Source organism: Echinops telfairi, unplaced genomic scaffold (genome assembly GCF_000313985.2).
Source record: "Echinops telfairi isolate 266 unplaced genomic scaffold, ASM31398v2 ScPeMD7_23;HRSCAF=83, whole genome shotgun sequence".
NCBI lineage: Eukaryota > Metazoa > Chordata > Mammalia > Afrosoricida > Tenrecidae > Echinops > Echinops telfairi.
The window spans coordinates 84031184-84054666 of record NW_022103920.1 but is presented as its reverse complement, the minus strand read 5'-3'; the positions used below and the strand labels follow the sequence as shown (position 1 = coordinate 84054666).

The following is a 23483-nucleotide window of genomic DNA, read 5'->3' as shown; positions in this document are numbered from 1 at the left end:
TTGTTGCCATCATCATTCTCAAAACATTTGCCTTCTACTTGAGTCCTTAATATCGGCTCCTCATTTTTCCCCCTCCCTTCCCCTCTCCCCTCCTTCATAAACCCTTCATAATTCATAAATTATTATTATTTTGTCATATCTTACACTGTCTGACGTCTCCCCCCGCCCTCTTCTCTGCTGTCCATCCCCAAGGGAGGAGGCTATACGTAGATTCTTGTAATCGGTTCCCCCTTTCCACCCAACATTCCCTCCACCCTCCAGGCATCGCCACTCTCACCACTGGCCCTGAAGGGGTCAAATGTCCTGTATTCCCTGTGTTTCCAGTTGCTATCTGTACCAATGTACATCCTCTGGTCTAGCCAGATTTGTAAGGTAGAAATGGGATCATGATAGTGGAGGGGTGGGGGAGGAAGCATTTAAGAACTAGAGGAAAGTTATATGTTTCATCTTTGCTACCCTGCACCCTGACTGGCACATCTCCTCCCCACAACCCTTCAGTAAGGGGGTGTCCAGTTGCCTACCGTAGGGCTTTGAGTCTCCACTCTGCACTCACCCACATTTACAATGATAAGATTTTTGTTATTTGATGCTTGATACTTGATCCCTTCGACAGCTCATGGTCACACAGGCTGGTGTGCTTCTTCCATGTGGGCTTTGTTGCTTCTGAGCTAGTTGGCCGCTTGTTTATCTTCAAGCCTTTAAGATCCCAGATGCTATATCTTTTGATAGCCGGGCACCATCAGCTTTCTTCACCACATTTGCTTATGCACACATTTGTCTTCAGTGATCGTATCGGGAAGGTGGGCACCCACTGATAGGATTTTTTGGTCTTTGATGTCTGATAACTGGTCCCTTTTACACCTCGTGGTCAGACAGGCTGGTGTGCTTCTTCCATGTGGGTTTTGATGCTTCTCAGCTAGATGGCTGCTTGTTTATTTTCAGGACCCAAGTCTTAAATGTAAACTTAGAACTGTGAAGATCATCAGTGAAAACCTAGGAGCAAGCTTAGGGGATCCTAATGCATGGCAGAAATATGCCACCCAGCATAACTGAGAACAGACACACAGAAGAAGCGAAACTAGATGACTGGTATTTCCCCAAACTAGGATCTCAGCACATCTAAACGATTTTGCCAAAGGAGGAGAATAGACTGGGAGAACATTTTTGGCAATAAGTCAGATAAGGCACTAATCTCTAAAATTCATAGAAAACTTTAACACTGTAACAAGAAAACCCCCAAAATATTTCAATTTAAAATTGGGCAGAGGACACAAGCAGACACATCACCAAAGAAGACTTCTTTTATATTTGTGAATAATATTTAATTGTATAGATGTGCCACAATTTGTTTACCCATCCACTAATAATGAATATATTGGTTCTTTAAAATTTTGGCTTAATATGAATGAAACTGCTATAAATGTTTGTGCAGAAGTCTTTGTGAAGGGCATATATTTTCATATCTCTTAGGAGTTGATTACTGAGCCCTATGATAAGTATAGGTTTAACTTTCTGATAGGCTTCTAAACTCTTTTCTAAATTGGCTATACCATTGTGTACTTTCACCAAAATTAGAGAAATAATTGGTTTGTGTCCTCACCCCTGCTTGGTATTGTTGGCTTTTTCACTTTAGCCTTTACAGTAGGAGGGTAATGGTGGCACATACTGCCTTTTAATTTCACTATTTATTTAATTTTAATCCTTGAATCCCTATAGAATGAAAAGCTGAAACAACCAATATATAATGTGTACTTTTTTTGTTGTTGTTTAAGATACTAGATTGGTTAGGTTCATGGTTCTAAACCTATTATAATTATCATTATTTTAAAATAATTTGACGTGAATTCAGTCATTTTAATCACTTCTGGTAATATAGGAATAAAACCATTATCATCAAATATTATGTCATGTTCCTTAGCATGTGACGTGATGATGCTAGTTAAAGCAATACCTGGCTCTTCTCCTGAGTTTCCCTCCTAAATATTTTATTGAATTTCTTTTGCAACTCTATAATACATACTGAAATAAAAAAAATAAGACAATAACTTAAATGTCTCAAGGGAATGTTTTAAATGTTTCCATTATATTGTTTATATTTCTTTAAAAAGACATTTTACTACAACTATTAAAATGCTGATAATTCTCTCCCTTGAAGTCCTTTGATGTCTTAGCATAATTAAAAAGTGTTGTTATGGTCAAGGTTTTTCACAATAGATTATGATTACTTATTAATAATTCTAAGGTCCAGCTGATACTGTGAGTCTGTTTCTCTGCTTAGATTAGCTCTTCTGAAATGTGGGAAATTATTTAAATAAAAATCGAGTCAGTGTTTTCCAAAGATTTCTTTCCAATTTCCAAAGCCTTGTTTTGTCTTGGGCACTTTTTAAAACTTTGGGTTGCTACGCTATTGATTTCCTAAGCCATTATTACAGTAGAAATTATCTTTATTCAAATAACATATGAATGCTTTTATTGAGGTAGAGGGTAGCACCAAACAGAACAATGTATTAAGTCACATCAGTAATTGAATTAAAGCTGGTAAACCTTTTCTTGGAATATCTCCATGATTCCTTCTGCTATTATGTTTCATAACTCACAGTATAAAATTCACATGCGTGAGCTCTAAAAGCCCACTTTATTAGTGTGGACAATTTCATGTTTTGTAGCTCTTCTATTCGTTATTTGATGTGAATCTCCCCCAAATCAGTCACAACAACATCCAATTTTCACCTACTCTTTACTTCACTGCTAGCTCAGCAAACTCTTATGGAGAAGAGAATGAGGAGAGGAATGGGCTGAAACAGGTAATAGGCAGCGTAATGTATCCAGGTGAGAAACTTCCTTGCTTCCAGACCTAAGTAATTAGGGGGCTAAGAATCCTCCGATAATTCAGCCAATAAAGGTGTTTAATGATAAAATGAACAGTTAGAGGTGATGATTAATTAGCCTGGGCACTTTGGGCCGGCTCGTGTGCATGCAGGAGTACATACTGGCCATCAGCTGGTAGGCATGCAGTCTTGTAAAGGGCTTTCTGCTCTGACACTGGTCATATATCATTGCAGCTGTGCCCTTTGATTACTGGGAGGGCTTGCAGAGTGATTAATAGCCAGGATCAATGTTTCTGCCCGGCACATGACATTTGGTCACAGAGCAACCATATACTTATTCCCCTTTGGCACAACGCTTAGGAGGAATGAAGGATGAGACCTGCCAATTTATAGCTGAGGAGCTTCCAGTTTATAAAATGAGTCAACTTTGACTGTACAAAATTATTCCCCATTGAAATAATTAGTGCAGCATTAAACACAATTAGAACTAAAACTACAGGAGCATGCTTGCTGAATTCAAGCCAGTTGACAGATGGTTAAGGCCCGATATTTGGCTGCCTGTGATGACCAAGAGTTATGATTTTGCTGAGAAATGAAAAAGCTTGCAAAGTGAACAGTGCCGACTTAAAAACAGCAGCAACAAAAGAAAGGTTACATAAGATCATGCCGTGTGCACATTCCATGTCGGCTGCAATGTTACACTGGCAGTGTAACAACCCTGAAGATGTCGGAAAGCCAGCTGACTGTGTGTGTCAGTGACGCTTTTAGTTAGTACAGTGCATCTATTTAAAGCAGGTCCTGCTTAATGATATCCTATTGAATGCTATCTGGTGGGACCCTGCTTCCTTTTTAGTGAGAAGCAGTAGACGATTTGTCAGACAACAAGTATTATTTTAAGAACTTGACTAAAGACTAAAACGGTTTAGATTAAAACATTTTTAAAATCTAAAATCTTTGGCTTGAAGCCTTTAGATATGTAAACTAAGCTCTCTTACTCATATTAATTATGTCAGCATATAGGGCTATAATGGGAAAAAGAATGGTTCCCAGCTTGTCAGAAGTTAAAATCTACATATTCCAGTAGTGTAAAGCACATATATTGTGGTCTTTAAAATTACATTATTACTTAAACATTTAGTAATAGTGGTTGGTGATGTCTTGGAGGTGCTGGCTGTATTTTGCGGTGTCCAGCTCACAATATCTTCTGTTACTGCCCACTGCTGGATATGAGTCTTAGTGTTCAGTCATTTGACATTTTGTTTGTAATTACTCCAAAGAGACTAGTTCAGAAGGTTGTCAAGGCTTATTGAGTGTAACACATAACTTTATAATTACTTCTGAAATATCTCTGTGTGGATAGTATTAATACCTTAGGGACTGAGAATTCAGGATTTGGGGGGGAAACCCCCCCAAGAAATTTGTATGAATGGAATTTCAGTTCTCTAGCTTACACTTTTGATTAGAGCTGGATTACATTTTGTACCCACTAACAAAAAGCAAAAAGTCAATTTTCTTATTTGATTTCTAAATCATCAGGGATCTAAGACTAATATACAGTTTGGTATTTGTCCCTTTTATGTACAGCTAAACACTGCCAGGAAGTTTACACCTGGTTTGGGGGTTAATGACTTAATTTATTATATATCTACATTTTAAAATTTCTGATCCTTGAATTCTACCTGGATTTGTTTGATAGCTTTTTTTCCTCTCCTTAAGACCTCCAAATGCTTTCTTATTTCTCTTCTACCATCTTTTCTTTCTTTTCCTCCATCCTTCTCCCCCCACCCCACTCTTTTCTCCCCCTAGCCTCTCTCCCCGCTCCCAGGGCCAAGACTGAGGGACTTGTAGGTACTGTGCCTTACTTAGGACCACAGTTCGTGACAGTGACACAGCTGTTAGTAGAGACTATGACTGCTTCCAGTTATCTACCTAGCCCACAGTACTATAACTTTGTTACAGTCTAAAATAACCAGTCAGCTTTTATGACATCTCAAAATATCATTAATATTTTAAATATTCAGAATTTATTTTACTCCTAGAAGCTAAAATGATTCTATTCTTATCATATATTCCTTTTTTTAAATCGTTTTATTAGGGGCTCATACAACTCTTAACACAATCCATACATACAATCAATTGTGTAAAGCGCATTTGTACATTCATTGCCCTCATCATTCTCAAAATGTTTTCTCTCCACTTAAACCCCTGGCATTAGGTCCTCATTTTTCCCCTCCCTCCCCGCTCCCCCCTCCCGCATGAGCCCCTGATAACTTATAAATTATTATTTTGTCATATTTTGCCCTGTCCGACTTCTCCCTTCACCCACTTTTCTGTTGTCCGTCCCCCAGGGAGGAGGTCACATATAGTTCCTTGTAATCCGTTCCCTCTTTCCAACCCACTCTCCCTCAACCCTCCCAGTATCGCTGCTCACACCACTGGTCCTGTAGGGCTCATCTGCCCTGGATTCCCTGTATTTTCAGTTCCTATCTGTACCAGTGTACATCCTCTGGTCTAGCCAGACTTGCAAGGTAGAATTCGTATCATGATAGTCGGGGCAGGGAGGAAGCATTTAGGAACTAGAGGGAAGCTGTATTTTTCATCATTGTTACATCGCACCCTGACTGGTCTCCTCCCGGAGACCCCTTTGCAAGGGGATCTCCAGTGGCCTACTAATGGGCTTTGGATCTCCACTCCGCACTCCCCCCATCATTCACTATGGTAAGATTTTTTCGTTCTGATGATGCCTTTTACCTGATCCCTTTGACACCTCGTGATCGCATAGGCTGGTGTGCTTCTTCCATGTGGACTTTGTTGCTTCTGAGCTTGATGGCTGCTTGGTTACCTTCAAGCCTTTAAGACCCCAGACGCTATACTTTTTGATAGCCAGGCACCATCTGCTTTCTTTGCCACATTTGCTTATGCACTCATTTGTCTTCAGTGATTCCTTCGACACCTCGTGATCACACAGGCTGATATGTTCTTCCATGTGGGCTTTGTTGCTTCTGAGCTAGTTAATATCCTTTCTTGACCATTAGCAAAAGGTTATGTATGAGTTGATGGGGGCTGAAGAAGAAGTGGTTAGAAATTGTTTATGACTCAGAATAAAAACAAAATTCTCAGAGAAAACCAAAGAATGTGGCTTTATTCTTACTTAGAATCTAATCTGAGATCAGTAGACATGGCACATGAGAATTAAAATGAGCTAGTATTGATTACTTGTAGCCCTTGGGTTTCTACTTTTACTCAATTTCTTATTTTCTTAATTTTTAATACTTCCCATGTAGATGTATCAGTGTTCAAGTGATAAAAATTAATTGTGGGGAACAGAAATCCAGACGGTTGAGCTATTGTGCATTAGATAAAAAAGAAGAGGATAGATAAGGGTTTTCTTAACCTTACAAACAAACAAAAAACACCCCAAACACCCCCCACCCCACCCCACCCCACCCCCGATGAAAACCCCAAACAAAAGAAAGCTCAGCACTATCGAGTCAATTCCAACTCACAGTGACCCTAGAGGACTGGGGAGCATTCTCCCTGTGGTTTCTGAGGCCCTAACTCTCTACAGGAGTAGAAAGCCTCATCTTTCCCTCGGAGAAGCTGGTGGTTCTGAACTGCTGACCTTGGTGTTAGCAGCTCAACAGGAAACCACTGCATGAGGTTTTCTACTCCCATAAAAATTAGTCTCGGAACACCATGGGGCAGTTCTCCTTTGCCCTGCAGGGTCACTGTGAGTTGGAATCGGCTCAATCGCAGTGAATTTTTCTTCAGTAAGGAAGCTAGTCATAAACCTCCAGCAAGTGAGATGAAGGCTGTAGGTCAGGTCCAGCTTAAGCCCGGAGTAAAATGCTACATTTTAATTTCTTTGTCATCTTGCTTTTCTTGTGGTCTGCCCTATAGATTACTGGGAGTAGCTGTGGGTCGCTTTATGTGCTTCTCTCTAGTTTGAGCATTAACTTGAAACGACCTCATTCCCATTACTGAATGCATTGCAAGTATGTGGCTCCTATTTGTATTAGGTTAATAATATTGTATATCTAATGTAGAAGAAGCAATCTACCTGTGTAACTTTCAAGTGTTATCCATTGTAGCCAGAACAAAACTCAGACACAGCTATGGCTTGCAAGAAGACTCAGTGAGATGCGCCTCCACCTACATGGTACCACTCCAACCCTGGCTGATTATTCCATAGCCACACCAACCCGTGTTTTTTGTTCTGCCTTTTGAAAGCACTCTGCTCACTTCAGCCATACTACTCTACTTGGGGGTCGGGGTGGGGGCTCTTCCTGCCTAGACCTGATTGGCTGATCACATCACAGGGGATGTTTACAGCATTGCAACTGCCAAAGTCCTGAGAATCAAGACCCAACCAAGTTGAGTCACATTTTTGGGGGGTTAGGGAGACATAATTTAATCCAGGACAATGAATGACTTACTTTTTTTTTTAACCCAGAAATAACCTACTAGCAAACTGTGTTGGAGAAAGACCCGGACAAAGGCTTGGGGACCCAAGAAAAGATCATCTATTTTAGGATCATGAAAAGACAGGCTTGGGTAACGAACTTGGAGAGGATAGAGTCAAGGACATCTCCCAGGCAGGTGTGAGGGAGGAGCATTACACGTCACAGTTAGGAAGAGCAATCAAGGGAGGCTTTAAACATGTTAAGTTGAACTGCTTTAGAGACATACAAGTAGAACGTTGGCAGTTGGTTGTGGGTCCGTGGTCTAGGAGTGTGCTCTGGAATAAAGCTAAGATATGTATTTCCGGTAAAGTAAAAGTAATTGAATGTGGTTCGTTTGGCGTTCCTTAAGGAGCCCCGGTGGTGCGGTGGGCTGTGTGTTGGTCTGCTAACCAACTTCAAGTTCAGCAGTTGGAAATCACCAGCCACTCCTTGGGAGAAAGCTGAGATTTTATATTCCTGTACAGTGACAGTCTTGGAATACTATGGGGGCAATACTACCATCCTATAGGGTCACTATGTTGGAATTGACTCATCACCTTTATTTATTTTTTAATGTTCTTTTGGGGCATGCTTCTAAAATGCACTATTTAATTCATCTCAATTTTTTTTTTAAGTTTAGCTTTTATTGTAATAACAAAGAAAAAGTTAGTGTTTTCAGGAGATGCCTAGGATAATATTTATTGTAATTTGACATAAAATATGGTCTTTCATATCTTACGTTATCCCAGTACATCAGACTTTCTGACTGAGGCCTAGCACTAGCTTAGGCTAATTCAGCACTCTCATAACCATGATCCATGTAAGTACCACGTACACTTTCCCCCTCTGCTGTTTCTCAGACACTTTCCCCCAACGTATGGCACACGCTGATGCCAGAGCAGGCTCTTCTAGAGCTGCATAGATCTGAAGGGAGTTTGCCAGAGACGCAGGCTGTGTTGAGAGGCGGCACATCTAGAGGAGTGGTTATACAAAACTTTTGTCACTTTGGGCATCTGTGCAGCAAGCTAAGACTTGTAAGTATATTTGCTGTTTCTTGTCCCATCAGCCTCTCTGCAGGAGAAAGCTAAAGCTGCTCCCATAAAGATTTACAATCTCAAAAACCGCCAGGAGCAGTTCTCTTCTGTCCGCCAGGCTTGCTGTGAGTCTGACTGACTGAACGGCAGCTCTGGTTTGGGGTTTGGTGTGTTGCTGAAAAAGTGCCGTCTTCAGATAGTGAACATTTTCTCTAGAGCCATCTGACCTATGTTACCCTCAGAGCTCATTAGTATATATATGTGTCCCAATAGGGACACATGTGACCCACATTAATACTTTAAAATTCATACTCAACTAAAACTTGTGTAAAAACAATGATTTAACACATATCGCATAAGGGAAAAATATTATTATCCCTATAAATCCTACAAACAAGAAATGATTTGGTAATGATTACTAGGATAAGATGATTCCACCGTACCATTAAAAAAAGTTATCAACATGTGTATACATGATAGTATAATGTCTGAGGCGTTTCACTCCCATACCGAGTTACCGTCTCACAAACTCACAGGAGCAGTTCTGCTCTGTCCTATTATAGGATATCTGAGTTGGAATAGAGTCTGTGGCAGTGAAATATCATTTTTTCCCTTATTCAGTAGAATAATGTAGGTGCTGCTCTGTCCCACGATTGTGCCAAGTATTGGGAATTAATCACCTCTCATTCTGTGACGCTTGAAAGTCGTAGAGAAAATAGCCATGAAGGACATAAGCGTAGAGGCAATCTTGCACAGGTTGATAAGCACATCCACAACATGTCAGTTTGTTGTACTGTGCTGGCTTGCATGCTACTAGGCTGCCGGCAGGTATCCCATCAGTATCTTAAATCCCAGCAGGGTCATCCATGGTGGACAGGTGTCAATGGAGCTTCTAGGCTGAGAGACTAGGCAGGAGAGACCTGGCGGTCTACTTCTGGCACAGAGCCCAAGGAGCACACCTGAATGTTGCGTGATACTGTGCTGGAAGAGGAGCCCTCGAGTTGGAAGGCATTACACAGACGCTTCAGTAATGAACTCAGCCATGCCGTTGGTCATGAGGATGGTGCAAGACTGGACTGTTTTGTTAGGCTGTGCATGGGGCCATTGGGAGTTGGAGCCAATTCAACAGCCACAACAAAATAGCCACCTGTCAAGAAGTAGAGTCTGTACAGGATACCAAAGGGAGGGCTGGGAAGGCTTGTCTGGGGAGGAAACAGTCGGACTGAGACTGGAAGCAGGATTGTAGTGTAAAGAATAATGTGGAAGACACTGATCAGATGCTGGCAAGGGGCTGTGTTAGAAAACTGGGGGAAAGATGGCAGTAGCTTGGTTCCGAGAAGTGGTGATAGCCAAGCTGCATGCAGAAGTATTGGAAATCCCGCGGAGGTGGAAACCAGAAGGCTTGGGTGGATTGGCCAAGAGGAGGTTTCAAAAGTTGTGTCTTCATTTTTTATCTAAGTCCTGTGTAGTATTTAGGAGTGTCACTGATTCAATATTTAAATGAAATAAAAACAGCAGTTTCCCAACGCTTTGGGGGAATACCTAACATTTTAACAAAAAGTCCCTGTTAATAAGTCTCCCTTTGAACTAAGGATTTGTTACAAAGCCGATTCATGGACAATTTTATTATTTATTTTGCTATTTATTATTATTATTTGCTTTTTTTCCCCTAATCATTTTATTAGGGGCTCATACAACTCTTATCACAATCCATACATACATCAATTGTGTAAAGCGCATTTGTACATTCATTGCCCTCATCATTCTCAAAACATTTCCTCTCCACTTAAGCCCCCGGCATTAGGTCCTCATTTTTCCCCTCCCTCCCTGCTTCCCCCTCCCTCATGAGCCCTTGATAATTTATAAATTATTATTTTGTCGTATCCTGCCCTGTCCAACGTCTCCCTTCACCCACTTCCCTGCCGTCCGTCCCCTAGGGAGGAGGTCACATACAGTTCCCCGTAATCGGCTCCCTCCCTCCAACCCACTCACCCGCCACCCTCCCAGCATCACCACCCACACCACTGGTCCTGTAGGGCTCATCCGTCCTCAACTCCCTGTATCTCCAATTCCCATCTGCACCAGTGTACATCCTCTGGTCTAGCCAGACTTGCAAGGTAGAATTCGTATCATGATAGTGGGAGCGGGGAGGAAACATTTAGGAACTAGAGGAAAGTTGTATTTTTCATTGTTGCTACATCGCACCCTGACTGGCTCATCTCCTCCCTGAGACCCCTCTGCAAGGGGATCTCCAGTGGCCTACTAATGGGCTTTGGGTCTCCACCCACACTCTCCCCCTCATTCACTATGGTAAGATTTTTGTTCTGATGATGCCTTCTACCTGATCCCTTCGACACCTCGTGATTGCATAGACTGGTGTGCTTCTTCCATGTGGGCCTTGTTGCTTCTGAGCTTGATGGCCGCTTGATTACCTTCAAGCTTTTAAGACTCCAGACGCTATATCTTTTGATAGCCGGGCACCATCAGCTTTCTTCACCACATTTGCTTATGCACCCACTTTGTCTTCAGTGGTTGTGTTGGGAAGGTGAGCATCATAGAATGCCAATTTAATAGAAGAAAGTATTCTTGCTTTGAGGGAGTACTTGAGTGGAGGCCCAATATTCATGGACAATTTTAATGGAAGTCAGTAGGCGAAGTCTGTGTGAGGTAGGCATTTGCAGTTCCATTTTCCTTGGATTCCCCACCTCCCCCCAATCTCCTTGCTTTTGAGTCTATCCTAACTCACAGCAACTCTATAGGACTGAGTAGAACTTGCCCACTGTGTTCCTAGTCTGTACATCTTTATAGTAGCCGAATACCATCTTCCACTCCAGCAGACTGGCTGGTGAGTTTGAACCACTGACCTTTAGGCTGGTAGCCAAGCACTTAAGCATTGTGTCATCAGGGCTCCATTTCCTTTGAGAGATGTATAGGGTTTGGGCTGAAATGAATTAGAGCTATATGCAAAGTAAGCAAATACACCTTTATTCCTTAAGGTGTTTCCTGCGCCCCACATGCCCCAACTACTTGATCTTCTTTACTTAGAAAAAAACAAAAACACAGAACTTTATTTTTCCTTTGGGTTTTAGATATACCATGCTCTGTTTTTGAGCTAATGTTATGTGAGATACACAGTTTTATGTATGGTAGAAGGATCACATTTGTATTGATTGTATATTGTTTCCATCTTCCTCTCCTTTTATTCCAAGTATATTTGTTGGCAGGGATTGAGTGAGACGGGGTAAATGTCTTCTTTTTTCTGTGTTACAGGAAATCTGAGAACAACTCTAGTTCTCTTATAAAATAAGTGTCAGTAAATAGTGTTAATGCCAAAATGCCAATTTTTATGCTACAGCAATTGCTGCAAGCTTTCAGCAGTGTAACTAAATCCTTAATGTGCTATACCTTCAGACCTCAATGAACCCTAGTAAATAGCCTTTGTACTGGTTTAGCAATGATTTTTGTGTGTGGCGTGTATTCTTGCAGCAAGTTAGGAGGAAACATTGAGCCAAAGAATCAGCTATTTTTTGTCCTGTGGAAATGAATTTTGCTATTTGGATTTTTAGCTCTTAGGATGGCTGACTACATTTACTTTGACCTTACATTTTTGAAGAAGGTATAACTCACTGAGTTTTGGATTTATACATGTCTAGATTGGCAAACTCTGCTTTGCAGGCCAAATCTAGTCTGCCACCAGTTTTTGTACAGTCCACAAGCTGAGACTGGCTTATTTACATTTAAAAATGATTTAAACACATTGTTTAAAAAATGATATTTCATGATGCCTGCGAATGGAATGAAGTTCCAGTGTTATGAACATATGAACAGGAGTCAAGTTTAAGGCGCCTGGTGGCATAGTAGGTTGCTAACCACCAAGTGTTGGGTTGCTGTCCTCAAGGTCAGCAGTTTTAAAACATCAAGTGCTCAGAGGGAAAAAGAAGCTTTCTAGTCCCATAAATATTGAGTTTTTGAAATGCAGAGGCAGTTCTGCTTTGAGTATAGGGTCGCTATGAGTCAGAATGGACTGGACAATTTTTTTTTTAAGTAAAATTTTATTTGAGCATCTCCAAATATTGAGATATGGTGGTAGAATTAAGTAATTGTGACAGACAGCGTCTGGTCTCTAAATCAAGAAATATTTACCATCTCTTCTGCTCAACTCCAAAGCAAACTCCCTGCCATTGAGTCATTGCCATTGACTGACTTCTGTCCCCTATGAGACAGGGGTAGAACTGCCGCTGTGAGTTCGAACCGGTAACTCCTTAAGGGAGAAGCCCATCTCTGTTACATGGGGCCCCTGGTGGGTTCAAGCTGCTGATCTGTGGTTAGCAGCTCAACGTGTAACCACTGTGCCACCAGGGCTCCTTATTTCTGCTCTACAAAGCCCAAAATACTGTCTTTGGAGCTTAATCAGGCCATCATCAAAACCAATCATATATGATTGCTACGTCTTGAAAGAGGGATGACAGACATATGAATTGTACTAAGCTGAATAAAGCATCGTAGGCCCTTATTTGACTATTAAAGTGAGTATTGATGACTGGAACCCACCCAGAGGCACCAGGGAAGGCGGCCCTGTGATGGTCTGCTTCTCTTAGGACCACGGCCAGGAAAACGTTAGTTCCGAGAACTCCACAGAGCACTTCCGCTCCGTGACACCTGGGTGATCAGTGAGTTGGGATTGAGCCAACACTATGGCGATGGGTGACTTCAATAATAATAGCAGAAATGAATACTCATTAAGGCTGTGCCATGGGTCCGCTCACTTTTAAGTAGTTTATACACCTTTCAGGTATTTTACTCACATTCATTCATTCAATCCTTACAGCAGTTTTATCTCATTTTACATCGGACAGCACAGACTAGTTATACAATTTACAGAGTGAGAGCTGAAAGATAGGGTGGTTGAGTTACCTTTTGAAATTTATCTCAGTGTTTTTCTCACAAATACTGCTAAGTGGGTCTAGTGAATGTATTCTATTCTTGACTATTTTCCTTGGGCTTACTTTAATTGGTTGTTCTCATTTAGGACACTTCTGGATATATCAGTTTAATCAGTTTAATTCATTTATTTTCAAATTGAAATAATTTCTAGCCATTTTTAGCCATGACTTTTAATAGCCATTTTAGTCATTGACTTATGAGACACTTGTGTTTTTACAAATGGACTTCAAATATACTTTCTAGGCTTTATATCCAATTTATGAACAGCCCAGTGATTTTCACCTCTAAAGTATGTGTGTGTGTGTATATATATATATAAATTGCCCTGATTAAAAATCCTCCAGTAGTTCCGCTCTCTGCCTCACTCACCTGTTCCATCATAACCCAGGCTTCCCTTCCCAAGCTCCAGCTGTCTTGTCTGAGTTCCTTGAATAAACAAAACCTTGTTCTGCTTTTACTCCAGCTAATCTGTCTCTTTTTGTTTAAAAAAAAGCACTTTGTTGTGTGTGTTTGAATGAAAGCTTACAGATCAGATTGGTTTTCCATTCAGCAGTCTGTGCTCATTTTGTCTCATGACACCGATGGCCATCTCTGTCATGAACTCTTTCCGATCCTCCCGTGCTCCCTGCCTCCTCCTTTCCTGCCGCCTTCTGCTTATTACTGCTGGGCAAATGCTGCCCTGTGGATCGCGCGTGGTTAATTCTTCTAAGGAGTAAGTGATGTCTGGGTTTATGCTTACATCATAGGCCTGTCTAATGGTTCTTTGAAAGCTGAGCCACGGGGGTGAGTGAGTTCCCGGCTTGGGAGGATACTAAGGGCCATAGTTCCAGGGCTCCACCAATCTCTTTCAGGTGAATAAGCAGGGTCTCTTTTTTATGATTTTTGAGTTTTGTTCCATGTTTCCCCCCACTCTATCGGAGACCTCTTTTGATCCCTTTCAGAGTAGTCAGCAGTGTAGCTGGGCTCCGTCTGGTTCTTCTGGTCTCGTGGAGGCTGACTTTTGCATCCTGTGATGCATCAGTCCTTTGAACAAGTTGGTTTATAAGTCATTGATTTTCATAACTCTTATATGTTTTGGACAATAATTCCGAGAGACCAATAGATGCACCTTAGATGGTTACTTACAGACTTCTAAGACCCCAATCAGTACTCATCGAAGGAGGATGTAGAACATTGTGTTTGCTCTACCATTATACCTTTGACCTTGATATCCCTTGCAACTCTGGTCGTGAGCCCCCTGGCTAGTGACTCATCCCCAGGCAAGCTGTAGGGTAATGGTATATCTGCTGTTCTCTTGTTTAAACAAACCAGTCTTACTCTAGCCCTTTCTTCCTTAATTTCCTCTCACTTTCAGCTTCAAAATCATCTCCTCAGGACTCCGTGACTGGGTCCCTCTGTCATTGTTCTTGCCTACTATTGATTTCCTTCCTTGCGTAGAACATAGTTTTTGATATGTGTGGCTTTCTGTTATTTTGTTTTTCAGTTTCTCCCTCACCACAGTGTAATCCCCATGTTCAGCCCAGTGCTGTACATAGAATCCTCAATAAAAATGTGGAATTCATGAGTGAAAGAAATCTATCCATGCTGCTGTTTAGTTTGAGATCTTATCACGAAGAATTACTAGCGTTGCCTCCTAAACTAAGAGGTCTCTCAGATTCCTTTTAGGTTCCCAATTTCATTCTGCCAGATTAATTTTATAAAATACTGCACTGACAGCATCATTCTCTTAAGATCCTGCAGCAGTTGTAGATTGCCTATTGAATCAAGGCAAAATACCTTAGCTTAATAAAAAAAAAAAAAAGAATCTCCTTAATCAGAATCATCTATTTCTCTTTAACAGAAATCTTGACTCTCATTTGGTTGGCCTCTTTCACGAGGCATTAGTATTTATCCCAACTATTTGCTAGCTCCCAAGACTGATAAGACAGCCGACAACCCAAGTCCTACCCCTTGTCCCTGAGTTCCTATGGCAGTTATTGTCAGCGTGGTAGTGAGAGCTCAGCTCTTGATCACACCCGGCCTCTCCTCATTTAGTGACATGGTTAGGTTCTAAAAACCAGGTCGTTGTGCGAAAATGGGTTATGCAAAAGTGACCACAACTGCGAAACCACATCGTTACAAAACTGCCAACTGACATCACTAGAGAACGGCCAAGCCCCTGAGAATCATGGCCCTGACAAAGGGACACATGACTTTGGTTTGGTTTCACAGCCAGCTTCACTCTTACCTTGCACCTTAGGGTTCGTTATTTCTTGACATGTGTTGTTAACATGGAAAATAGCCAGATAGTAGTTATTCACTATAACCGTAAATGTGAAATACTGGATGAAGCGATAGTTAATAAGACGACCTCTCGTGAATAGAATCTTTAATATGAGTTTTGTTTGTACTGTGGCATTTAATATCCATTGTGTCAGGCTTGCCTCAGAATCCCAATAAGTGAATCATAACTTCAGCAGAGTGTATTTTATAGAATAATATGAATGGAAGTGCTTTGTCATAATGGCTGTCAATTTTGGGATTATAAAAATAATAAACTGTACATTATTTTGGCTCAGGTACTAATTAAAATATTTTATGTCAATGAACAAAGATGCATTTTATCTTTGTTAAATTTTATTGAGTGCTGTTAGGCTTCAACAAATTTTTCCAATCCATGGCATATAGAGAGCCACTTAGAAAGTTAATGGAATTCCATTAATTAAGAATTTGTGGTAATAGCAGGAATTTGTGGGGGTTTAAGTTAAGAAAAAGGTTTATTAACTGTACAAGAAGAGCTTGTAGAAGTAATATTTTATTAACACCATTCTTGTGCTTTATAAAGAGGTCTTTAATACAACTGCTGTTGCAATTACAAGCAGCCCTTCATAATATTTTAAGAAGCTCCCTTCAATTCATTATTTGGTATTTTTGATAAGTTTGAATTCAGATTCCTATTCACAATCAAATTAAGCACACCCATTCATTGTTTTATGGGAAATATGTTCCATTCAGACTTGTCATCTGTTCACATTTACTGCCTACTCTCTTTGTTGGTTGCCATACAGCTGATTGGAGCTCATATGGCCCTCCGTGTACAGAGTAGAACTGCTCCCTGGGAGGTTTTTGTCTTCTGGAAGCAGATGGCCAGACCTGTTTTCTGAGGTACCTTTTGGGTGGGTTTGAACCATCAACCTCTTGATTAGTAATGATTTGTAGCACCTTAGCACCCAGGTATTCCCAGTTCATTACCAAGAGTGGATTTAACTTCTGGAGTCTTTGAAATTGGAAACTTCAGTTTAGATTGTCTAGCCTATTAAGGCAGAAATTGCTTAATCTGAACAAAACTAAGCCCATGACTTTGACCAATGTGCTAGCTACATTCAACACAGGTCTGTAAATAGCTGATTAAAGTGAAGAATAATAAATACATTGCTTGAGCATCTTTTTGTCATAAAACATACAAAATAGGTGTCTGGGTGGGGCGCAAAAATATATATACAAAATGTAAAATTTGCCATTTTAACCACTTTATATTTAGTGATTTCAATCTGAACCATTACTACTCTTTATTAACAATTTAAATAAACGGTTACCATTGTGAGTAACTCCCTATTCTCCTCTCCCCTAGCTGTGGTAACCTAAAACCTGCTTTCCTGCCCCTAGGCTTTTGCTTATTTGCTGTTTCATGTAAGTGGACTCATAATGATCATTTTCTCCTGTCTCTGGCTTTTTTTTTTCACTTTGCTGTTCTTGAGATCTTTTTTTTGAGTTAAAAATATAATATATGTGTTACCCAAATTACAGAATGTGGACCTAGGTGGACATTGGAAACGTAGGTTGTGTTAAATGCTTACTGTGTTTCAAATACTGGGCTAAGCCCTTCATATAAGTTATTTCATTGAGGCATCAAAACAGATCTATGAAGTTGATGCTCTTATTATTCACTTATGCAAGGAAACTGAGTCTTGAAGAGGCTAAATTCATTTTCTTGATTACCTGGGTGAACCCCACTTTAGTCTTTTTAAGTTCTAGGAATTCTGCCTCCTGAAAATATTTTTCTAGCTCTTAAATGGGTGCATAAGCAAATGTGGTGAAGAAAGCTGATGGTGCCCGGCTATCAAAAAGTATAGCGTCTGGGGTCTTAAAGGCTTGAAGGTAATCAAGCGGCCATCTAGCTCAGAAGCAACAAAGCCCACATGGAAGAAGCACACCAGCCTATGCAATCACGAGGTGTCGAAGGGATCAGGTGTAAGGCATCATCAGAACAAAAAATCTTACTATAGTGAATGATGGGGGGAGTGCAGAGTGGAGATCCAAAGCCCATTAGTAGGCCACTGGAGATCCCCTTGCAGAGGGGTCTCGGGGAGGAGATGAGCCAGTCAGGGTGCGATGTAACAATGATGAGAAATACAGCCTTCCTCTAGTTCCTAAAGGTTTCCTCCCGGCTCCCACTACCATGACTCGAATTCTATCTTGCAAGACTGGCTAGACCAGAGGAGGTACACTGGTACAGATAGGAACTGAAAATACAGGGAATCCAGGACGGATGAGCCCTATAGGACCAGTGGTGTGAGTGGCAAAACAGGGAGGGTAAAGGGAGAATGGGCAGGGAAGAGGGAACCAATTACATGGAACAGTGTGTGACCTCCTCCCTGGGGGACAGACAACCAAAAAGTGGATGAAGGGAGACTTCGGACAGGGCAAGATATGACAAAATACCCATTTATAAACTATCAAGGGCTCATGCGGGAGGGGGAAGCGGGGAGGGAGGGGAAAAATGAGGACCTAATGTCTGGGGTTTAAATGGAGAGAAAATGTTTTGAGAAACGATGTACAAATGCGCTTTACACAATTGATGTGTGTATGGATTGGGATAACAGTTGTATGAGACCCTAATAAAATGTTAAAAAAGAAAAAAGAAAAAGAAAAAACAAAAACAAAACAACAACAACAAAAAGAATAAAATGAAATAGAAAATATCAGATAATGAAAAAATAAAAAAAAAATAAAATAAAATATTTTTCTAGCTCTTAAAAGTTGAGGATTTCTTCCCTTCATGTTACATGCTATGCTACTTTATATAGCAATGCTTTTCCCATAGTAATATCTCGAAGACTTGTTTCTACAATTTTCATAGCATGATAGGTTTCTGACTTAGTTTTCAGTGGTCAGAAATCAGTTTAGGGGCACAAAAAGGATTCTGTGCAGCCTTCTTGTAGCAGTTATCTAACATTTAATACATGGAATCATACATATCATAGTTTACAGCTCATAAAATTATATGTATATATACTTCTAGGATTTAGTGATTTAAATAGGTAAAACAAGTTTATCTGTAAATGAATTAAAGAATAATATATTTTCCCTGATCTAGTAGGCTTTGTTGGATTTACCTAAATTTACCATTCATACCTCTTTTAAGCATATTTTCTTATTATTCTTCCATGCAGTATCTTGTTGTCTGGTAGTCTCCATACCACAGTCTGGCTTACTGTCTTCACTGTTTAGTATTTTTATGCTAACCGAGCAAAAAGAAGCAGCTGCTTTCCATAGACACTTGGGGCGGTCATTTACATTGCCAGAGAGGAAGCCTTGTTTTGAAGCACACTGCTCCCCTGTGCCTACGGAGAAGCACACACCAGCCCAGGGGGATGGACCCCGCGTCACTTACCAGAATTTAAAGGCCTAGCTAAGACTAAGGAAGCACGGCCCAAGGCAAACCACTGGAAACCCCACACCTCTGCGCTGAGAAAACAGTATCAAATATTACAGCACATATTCTTTGATATTTAACAGATTTCCCCCAAAGCAAATGTTGTTTCCTTTTATCATCACATAGTTTCTTTGAAGAGAAAAAGATCTCACAATATCTCTGAGAAGTCCATAATGTTGACTTTTTGTGATATATTCACATGTCCAGAAAGATTATATCTTCTTTTTTTCTGGCCTACTGAGGAGACTATTTGAATTTCATCCTTTTGAGATGAAGAAACCAGATGGCCACCATTTCCAGGCAAGATGTGTTTTATGTTAAGTGTTTGAAATATTTATTTTCTACTGAAAATTTAGAATATTTTAAAACATTAGGCCCCCCCCTCCAAACATCAATTAATTATTTCAACTCCTTTGATCTCCTGGAAGTCCCAGGTACCATTTTTGTTTTCTCAGCATTCCAGAACTGCTACTTTGGAGACCTGAATGGCTGACTTGGGAGACAGGGCATTTGGGGAACTCCAAGTAGTTTGGAATGCTGAGAGCTTAGAATGCAAATGTGTGAGAGGTGAGACAGGAGAATGGAGAGGTAGGCAAGGGAAAGATTTTGAAGGACCTTCTACATGTGTCATGCTAAGCAATTAGGTTTTATCTTACCGACTACTGTATGATTTCTGGTGCAGGAGTCACATCAGCTTGTGTCCTTGTGATATCGGAAATGTTCAGTGTCTTGATTCTAGTGGTGTGGACACAAACCTTCTGCAGGTGATAAAATTGTATACAATTCAACACACACAACAAATAAGTGCAAATCAAAATAGGAAATCTGAATAAGATTGGTGAATTGCATCAATGTCCCTATCCTGGTTATGGTATTAACTATAATAAGTTATTATCCACTATAATAAGATTTATAAATGCTAACATTGGGCGAAACTGGGCAAAGGCTACCAGGGACTCTTTATTATTTCTTATGCGGCATATGACTCTATAATTGTTGGAATAGCCCTCCGGCCACAAAGTCAAGTAGTGAAGGGGAGGGGAGAATGGGGCAATACTTACCCTTTTCCATGTTTCACTATTCTTAGTGTATTTTGATGCCTAAAGTTGGAGAGTGGTATTGCTTGCCTATTAGGCTTTGGCCATAGAAGTGACATGATTTGCATTCAGTTTGGGAAAGAGTAAGTCAGAATGGTCCCCCAGAACTAAAGGCACTCGCGGGGCTGCTGAGGGATTGAGAGAACATTGACAGGCAGTCTATATAGACGTCTGTGTACATGGATGACACTTGATCTTATCCCATACCCATTAACATACTACATTTCAGCAACACCCGGACGCTGGAATTCATCTCTCTCCTCCTTTGTGCTTTCCAGAATGCACATGGGTCTTTTTGAAGACTCTCTCCCCTCAACGTTGCCGTCTTGATATGCTTTGAAATCTAATTTTGCCCTCTACGATTGAACTGTGTACAAGATAAGAATTCTCTAACCTTGCCTGTCTCCACAGCGCTGGGTTTTTCCTGGCTCCCTTTACGCAGCCGTAAGCCGAGATAGTTCCACTCCCGAGTGTCTGGTTGGTTGGCAGATCTGTTGAGCTGGTGGAGGACCCTTGCTGTTGTTTCATCACAGGTTGCTGGTTTTCATTCGGAAGAAAGGAGCCCCTTAAAGGCAGAGTCCATGTTGTCCTTGTTTTTGTTTTTTTGGTCTCCTCACTCAGGGTCTAGCACAGTTTGTACATATACCAGGCTCCTAACAAATATGCCTGTTGACTATGTTTGTAAACATGGGATGACGTGTCCATAGAAAAACACTACATTTGCTTGTGGGGCGAAGTCCCCGGCGTTGGTGTGTGAGTGCAGATGAAGAAGAAAGGGGGACACGGCGGGCAGGTGCTCAGCAGCTTCTCCTGCGATCCTCCAGTCGCAGAGTCCTTTCATGTCACCCGTGTCTGCGCTGCTCCTCCCAGGCGGGTGAGCCAGGAACTGCAGGACAAATGCATGCGAGGCAAGCCTGTGGCATGTGTCAAGCAATACCTAAGCATGCTAGCTTGACCTAGCTGATCTTGCCTACCTCCCTTCCAGCTCAGTGCACACCCCCTGAAATAGGAACCCAGGAGGCGTTTCCGCTGGATGGCTGGAGCACTGGCGGTTCAGGCTCGAATTCAAACTTTCAGTGGGAGCTCAGGTTGGATTTCTGGTCAGTGCACCTCACTGCAGCCCCCGCTGTCTGTCTGTAGAGCTCGTGTATTCCTGGCCAGGTCTCAGTGGAGCTTTCAGACGGAGACAGAGTCGAAAGAAAGACCTGGCAATCTGCTTCTGAAAATGGGCCACGACAATCCTATGGATCACGGCAATCGGACCCCGAGCCGATGGCGAGGATGTGTGGTGCGTGTGGCCACTGTGCGTGGAGGGCCAACTCTATGGAACCTAGCAGCAACCCCGCCTTTCTGGCCTCAGCTGAGCGACAAGGGACAGACACCTGTCAAATGGTCTCTCTTGGACATAGCAGTGGTAGGCAGGGCCAGGAGGCCATGCTTTAATTGCTAGCTGAGGACCTACAAACTTCTCTTGCCTTGGGCAGCTTAAAGTGCTTCTTAAGCTGCCAACCACACATACCGTATTTCTGGAGAGTACCATCCGTATCCCACAGGCGCCAGCTTTTGTTTTATTCATGGTAGACCAAATCATCCAGACCGTCAGTGGGCCTGTCTAACAAAACTGCAGGAAAACTGGCTAGAAGAAGCTAAGCATTATCGCAGGATCTAGCATTTTAGAAGAATGTCCTACTAGTGTTGAAAAGTCTACCAATTAAGTATTCTAGACTCTGTGTACAACTGAATGAACATGTAGTGTAAAATAACATTTTATATCTGCCACCAATTAAAGTTACACGCTATAAAAATATTCTGTTCCCACAAAACAAACACACACATGGATTGAGTTTCACTTGGAATTTCCTCTGGCTGGCTGTTTGAATGTTTGCCAAGTCCTTTGTAAAATGCTGCCTACGAAATAGTCACTAGACCTTCGTTTTCCTGATATTGACACAGTGCTTATTGGCTTTTATTTGGGAGTTTTATTTCCTTCTGAGGGAATAACTTGACTTTACGGCCCACCATCAGTATTATAATTTAACATAAAAAGTAAAGCCACTCATGATTAATCATGATTAAATATGATTAATCATCATTAATGAGTAATGATGATTAATAGAATATACAACTGTATTTAATCACCTTTACTTGTTAATAGTACAGTGCTGTGGAAGATTAGTAAACTTATGGGCCTGTCCTCAGAGAGCTTAAACTCAAACGCGCATCCTCCTAAGATTGTTTTTTTCTCCTTTAAAAAACAAACCCCAATACAACGTTCTCTTCACTGATGTCTGGGGTGACCTTTCAGCCACACATTAGAAGTATAATTTAGATAATAGATCTTCAGTTTTCACTTTTATCATTTTGATGATTTTTATAAAGATGTGTATTTTTTCTTTATGCACAGTCCTCATTCACATGGGCAGTGTGTTCAGAATCTACTAGATATGTGCTGCTTTTGATGGTTGATATATTTATTGACAACCAGCTTGTTAATACCTACTGTGGAGGTAAACATCAAGTTACAGCATAAAGAAAACTGAGTACATAAATACAGGTACTCATTCCTCTTTAACAACTATGTAAAATTCTTTTAACTATGTAAATTTTAAAACAAATTAAATAAATTTTTACTATACACACACCATGTATTTTCTTGTACGTTCTATATCAATTACACATTCATACAGTGGGCTCCAGCTTCAAATTTATGCCTGACCACTGGTATCACACATTCTCTTTAACTTCATGGATAGTCATCTACTTATCCAGATATAAATAGACCTTTCTTGATTTCTCTTTGAAACATGAAGGCTTACGTTAGCCAGGAGCTTTTCAAACCAGGCTCTTTGACTATATTAGGCCTGTGTGTCTTTTGGTTTGAGTCCTGAGCTCCTGACCGGTTTTCATGTGAATCCACAATGTCCCTATTATGGCTAATGAGCTCTGCTGCTATCCACGCAAAGCACCTTGAAAGAAACTCCTGGTGATCTGCCTCGGACCAGCCAGCCGTTGAAAACCAGATGGAGCTCTGGCATACCTGAGATTGCCAGGAGTCAGCATTGATTTGACAGCAACTGGTTTTATACCTGAGGCCTATTAGCAATGCTCTTTTCCTTTGTTGGAGGAAATTTATACCGTCTAATATAAGCAGTAGAGTAAGATGACTGCTGTGCTGTAATCATAGCCAGAAGTTTCCTGAGAGGAGCTATGGTTTTATTTCCTCTGAAATATTATTAGGTCAGCGTTAGCTAAACAGTTTTATACTTGCCCCCAATAGTACTTCACACACACACACACACACACACACACACACACACACACACACACCTGTCAACATATATAAAATGCTATGTGGAAGAGGTAAGATTAAAAAACAACTTTGAACAAATCTGAGCACCTATACACACACACACACACACACACACACACACACACACACACAC

The 23483-nt window shown here is 41.0% G+C and overlaps 1 protein-coding gene across 3 annotated transcripts in view; it reads left to right on the top strand.

The window, feature by feature from the left end:
- The window catches only part of SKAP2 (src kinase associated phosphoprotein 2), a 188718-nt gene that overhangs the window by 69253 nt on the left and 95982 nt on the right, over positions 1-23483 (top strand). The window lies entirely within an intron of this gene.